General features: G+C 35.9%; 1 protein-coding gene across 4 annotated transcripts in view; it reads right to left on the reverse strand.

The window, feature by feature from the left end:
• The window catches only part of SCYL2 (SCY1 like pseudokinase 2), a 60,593-nt gene that overhangs the window by 54,255 nt on the left and 653 nt on the right, over positions 1-5,685 (reverse strand). The window lies entirely within an intron of this gene.

Here is a 5,685-nt window from a genome sequence, read left to right on the forward strand (position 1 = left end):
TTTTAATTTAATGCTGCATTTCTGTAAGCAGTTAGAAAATGTTGCTATTGGCATTGTGAAAATATTTATTGCTATGCCAAATTGTTCTCTATGAACATCTGCTGCTGATTTTGATGGGGGAGGTGAAGGGAGATAAAAACCCTATTTAAAACCTACATATCCATTCCTCTAATTCTGCCTGAGTAGCTACATATTATATGCCATGCACTAGTTATACACTGGGAATACAGATGTAAACGGAAACATTTCTGCTCTTTAGGGACTTAATCTGTAGCCAATGGACTCAGATCTGCAAAGATTTACAGCAATTAACAGAGAAGTACATACCATGCTATAGTAGGGGAGAAAGACCATGATGTGATTTGAGAACTACAAATAGCTCAGTATGAAAACAAAGGATACTTTCAGAGGTAATATTCAAATTTGAGAAGCTCTTCAGTCACCCAAACAGAGCCAACAGTAAAGCGTACACATGGTAGGAATAGACATGGAAATTCACCTGGTAAATTATTTAATATTTATTGAGAACCCACTGTGTACCTGATACTATATAAGAAATGTGGGAGAAAGAAGGAAAAATTAGCCATGAAGGATCTTACCATCAAAGGGGCAAGAGACAGAGAAGTAAACGAACCACAGCATTAGTCCACGTGATAAAATCTACAAAATATATATACAAAGTCTTATAGCATTAGCCCACGTGATAAAATCTACAAAATATATATACAAAGTCTAAACAAAACAAACAAACAAACAAAAACCAGGAACAGAGGGAAGAAGGTTTTAGCAAAACAGTAATGCTACAGATGTCTCTAAAGGTGAATAGGAATGGCGTAGACAGAGAAAGGGAGAAGTATAGAAATAAATACAAAGTAAAAACAAAGCAATTCCGATAAAAGCTGGAGGGAACAGGGAAATATGGTAAAAGAAACAGAAAAGCCAGATCACCAAGAGCAATTAGTAGTAAGCATCAAGCCATAAGCCACAGAAGGGTTTCAAGCATGAGTAAGATCAATCACTCTATCAAGCAGAATGAAAGATATACTAGGAGTGGAAGCAGGGAATATGGCAAAACTGAAGAAAACATCAATATGTAGTTCAGGGATGAGATAGATATAGATGATACAGATAGAGATAATTTAGAATGTATACAAAGCAAGAAGACAAAGGAAAGGACACTTGGAATTAGAAACAGGGAAGACAAGGAAGAGATGGTGGGAAGAGGGGGTGTTTCAAAGATGTTATGTGGATATTTATTTTATAATTACATATTAAACTTTGCTATGTATTTTTATGTACTATAGGTCAAATTTTAAACAAATTTTAACAGAGGGAGAGGTTGCTCAAGTAAGGTAATAGTAAGGAAGGAAAAGAAAGGAAAAAGTAAGAAACAAGTACGAGTTAGAACTAAGAGAACTTAGTGACCAATTAGATAAAGAAAAGGAACAAAACTAGGAATCCCAATCAGGTCTCCCATTTCAGAGTCTAAGTGGAGGGTGAAGCTATTTACCCAGGCAGGACTTAGAGGAGACAACTCTTGGTTTTGTGAGAGGAAGAATTCAATTTTGGACATGTTGAAGTTGAGATGCCTGAATGACATTCACATGGAGATACATGTAGTAGGTTTTTAGATATATAGGCCAAAAACTCTGAAAAAAAGTCTTGATTGAAGACAAAACTTTGGGTACCATGAGCTTATAAGCAGTACAGCAGTTAAGTCTGTAACCTTGAAAAAGGTTAGTCAAGGAGACCCAAGAATATCATGAAAGTAACAGAAGGCTAAAGACAGATGAACTGGAAGAATTTTTAAAAGAAGACCTGAACTTAAATGAGATTTTGAATTATTAGCAACATCCCTTTGACATAAAAGAAATCTTATATGAGTCCAAATATCTTTTCTTAAAATGATAGCTTTTCAAATTCTCACTTGATTGTTGAAGAAAACCTATCTTTTCCAAAGACAAAGCTATAAATGACAGAAATGTCCATTCATATAAGCCATTTCCCCCTTGTACACCATTTAGCAGAATTCACTTGAAATTCAATCATCTTTCCCTCCTAAATCTCAGTCAAAATAAGATTTGGGACAACTTAATTATGATTCCAAGACTATCTCTCTACCATCTGGCTCAGCCATCACTTGGTTTTTGGTAGAACCAGAAGGTAAATCTGATGCAAACTTGATTTTACATGCACCTGCCAGAAGGTGGGTTGACTGTTACAGCACCTAATGGCAGGTAGCTGAAAGGAATTGGCAATTCCTTCAGTTCTGCCTATTCATAAACTCTAGAGATAGCAGGAATATAGTGGGTAAAATTAGATTTATGCTAAAAAAAAATCCTGCATTTTTAAGTAACACAACTGTAAAGAGTCCCTTACTTCCCCAAGAATAAAATATTAAAAAGTAGAATTAGTTTGCATTTATGTATTTATGTATTATGGAAATACTGTAATGCAAATAAAATAGTTACTATAACTACATCTGATAATGAAATTATGTTCAGTACTTGTTAGTCTCATGGCACCCAGCAGAAACTAGGCTTTCAATAAGCACAAAATAATATACACTGACCACTAATGAACAATACAAATGAATACCAATGAATTCAAAATAGTTTGTTTTGAGTCTGAGATTTCTTTCTATGTTAATGCCTGAAAATAAAAGAATACCACTTTACAGTGATTTATATAGCTAAGTACTCATAAAATGAAATTTTGTGATTCAAAATAAGAATTACATTAACATGACACAAATACTTCTGGCAAAGTGATTCATAAAATTTGGGGAAAATGTCATACCTTACGTTCCCATATGCAGTGCTTATCTATTTACATCTAAAGTAAGATGATTCTGAGATTTATTCTTGAAATACATTTTTGTTTCTTGTCAGAGCACTCAGAGAATACTATAAGCTTTAAAAAGATAGTTTTCAAAAAAATGGTTAACACTGGCCTTTCCATCATGTTTTATCTCATTCAGAAAACAAAGATTACACCAGCCGAGTAAAACCATTCTCTTTACAACTACAAAAAGTATCTAGTAATTATCAGTTGAGCTAGAACAGATTACTTACAGGAGACAAACCTATTTAAGAAAAACACAAAACACTAAAGAGCCTTAGGAATGAACAGTGATGCACACGTGTGTTCAACAAATTACTGGTTACCTACTACATATAAAGCACCATACTAGGTGCAGTAGGAGAAACAAGAAGTAAAACATTCTATCACTATTTACAAACTTAAGGCCATTGTACCATAAGACTTAAAAAAGCAACATGAGAAATTATAAGGCAACATATGCTCTAATATCGAACTAGTAATCTGAACAATAAGATCTGAGGAGAGATCACATCCAGCTCTTCTGAAGGCACTTCAAGCCCACGTACTTAGCGTAGTTTTTACTAGCAACTCAAAACAGATTCTTAAAATTACCATAATTTCAAAAAAGTAGCAGCATTGGGGCAGCATCTCACTATTCAGCCCCTTCAGCTGGAGAAGGGGGAGAAGGAATAACTGGGTAGGAAATTAGAATGACCACTAGGCTCACTTCCTTAGGTCTACAGTTCTTCCTTCCTTTAAGAACATACAAAATCTGAAATATAGTGAATGTGTGAAAACTGAAACTCATAAAGCACTGAACTGTTGTCTAAGGCAATGGTTTTCAAACACTGATGAACATCTAAATACATCTAGTAACATCCAAATGACCGGACAACTTGATAATCACATAGATGCCTACCTACTATTTCAGAACTTTGTAATCAGAATCTATAAAGTGCAGTCAGGGCATTTGTATTTTGAGCAGCTTCCCAGGTGTTCTGATGCACAGTGTGAGAATTAAATGTTATGTGATTAAGTACACAATCTTCAGTGGCAAGGAAACCTGATTTTAAATGCCTGTTCTAATACGTACTAGCACTGGGACCACCAACTATCTCCCTAACACTATTTCTAATCCATAAGAAGGGGGACATGCCACCCAAATATATCAAGTGGCTGTTGGGAGGATTAAGGAGGACGATACATAAAATGCTTAATATAATTTCTAGGACATTTAGTAAGCACCGAACGAATTCATTGAACAAACATTTATTTAGCACTTACACAGTATTACATGAGAAACATCTCATTAATTTATTAAGTATTAATAAATATGGCAACTCTGCAATGCTGTTAGGAATCTCTCCTAACCAGGAAAGTCTTCCCTGAACTGAACAGGCAGTAGTAACTGGATGAAAACGAAAAGAAGTGCATTTTCAAGCAGAGAAAGTATCATAACCAAAAGCCACGTACTTGAAGCAGTACAGAAAGAACAGAGTAATTAGGGGAGAAAGGAATGCCAAAACACACTGTGGGGATGAGGTTGGAAAGGTAACTAGGGACCCAAACAGGTTAAGGATTTTAGTTTCTCTTAAAAACAATGAAAGTCACTAAAGGGCTTTACACATGAAGACAATGTGATTAGCTCTGCATTTTTGAAAAAGTCACTCAATCTGGTGTGGAAAACTACAGATCCAGCCACAGTAAATGCAAGTAACCCATAATTAGGAAGCTGGTTGTAAATCAGGTGAGAGATGATGATGGTTGGAAATAGAGTACTAGTAGTGAAAAGGAAGAGTGGACATTTTCAAGAGGCAAGTTAATAGACTTCAAGAAAGATTAATATGGGTCATGCAAGACAGGAAGATGTCACACTTATACTCCTATAGAAAGGAATGATGAAGCTAGTTACTTGAGTTAAACACAGTAAGAGGACCTGGGGGGGGCGTAAATAATGAATTTCAAAGGCAAGTAGTGTATTGTTCAGAGGTATTCTATTGTATAGAAGTACAATGTGTCTATTTTTATTGAGTGTTTATGGATCTCAGGGACAAAAGAATAGGTAGGTTTTGGCATGTGTGTAAAATGGGTCTGAACAGAATGAAGGTCCTTACCTTCCACCTTCCACTAGGTTCCTTCCCTTTACACAATCCTCCAAGTGTCTTTTATGACTAATATTGTCTCAAGAATTCTACTTATATACTCAGCTGATAAACCATTTTTAAGCTTTAACATTAATATTTATATTGAAGAATAAGACAGGAAGCCAAACAAAAAAGGCCTGCAAAGTCTAGAAGGAAGCTTCAAGTACCTGACTTTCAAGCCATTACCAGAAAATGATCGGGTTTTAATGTGACAGGTTTGGAGCATTCTCGTTAAACCATGTTAAATTTCCAGAACGGATAAAACTTAATATTCACAGAATCCAATTTGTTAAAAAAAAAAAAAAAGTCATCATACAAATAATGCCTGAATTTGATCTACAAAAAAACTAGTTTGCACTTACAATTTTAAGTCACTACTGACATGGCACTTTTAAGTCACTCGAGTCCAGTCTCATTGAAGACTGTTATAGGGGTTGACCTGACAGTATTGGTCTCCTTAATTAGCGATCAGAGGTACGTATTCAGTCGGATCCCAAGAAGTTTTGCAAGCTTTACCGCTCTAAACCTTCCTCCACCCTTTCTCTCCCGCTTAGAAAAACAAGAGTGCAGGAGCCACCGAGGGGGGTGTTGGTCTTCACAAAACACCTGCCCCACCCACCTTACACACAATAACCTTCCGTTCCAGAACTATAGCTAGTCTGAAAAGGACGCCTGGCGGTAGGGCGCTGTTCGGTAACCCAGGTAATCAGCTGCAGAC

Source organism: Callorhinus ursinus, unplaced genomic scaffold (assembly GCF_003265705.2).
Source record: "Callorhinus ursinus isolate GAN/ISIS: 27379988/994484 unplaced genomic scaffold, GSC_fseal_2.0 scaffold14, whole genome shotgun sequence".
NCBI lineage: Eukaryota > Metazoa > Chordata > Mammalia > Carnivora > Otariidae > Callorhinus > Callorhinus ursinus.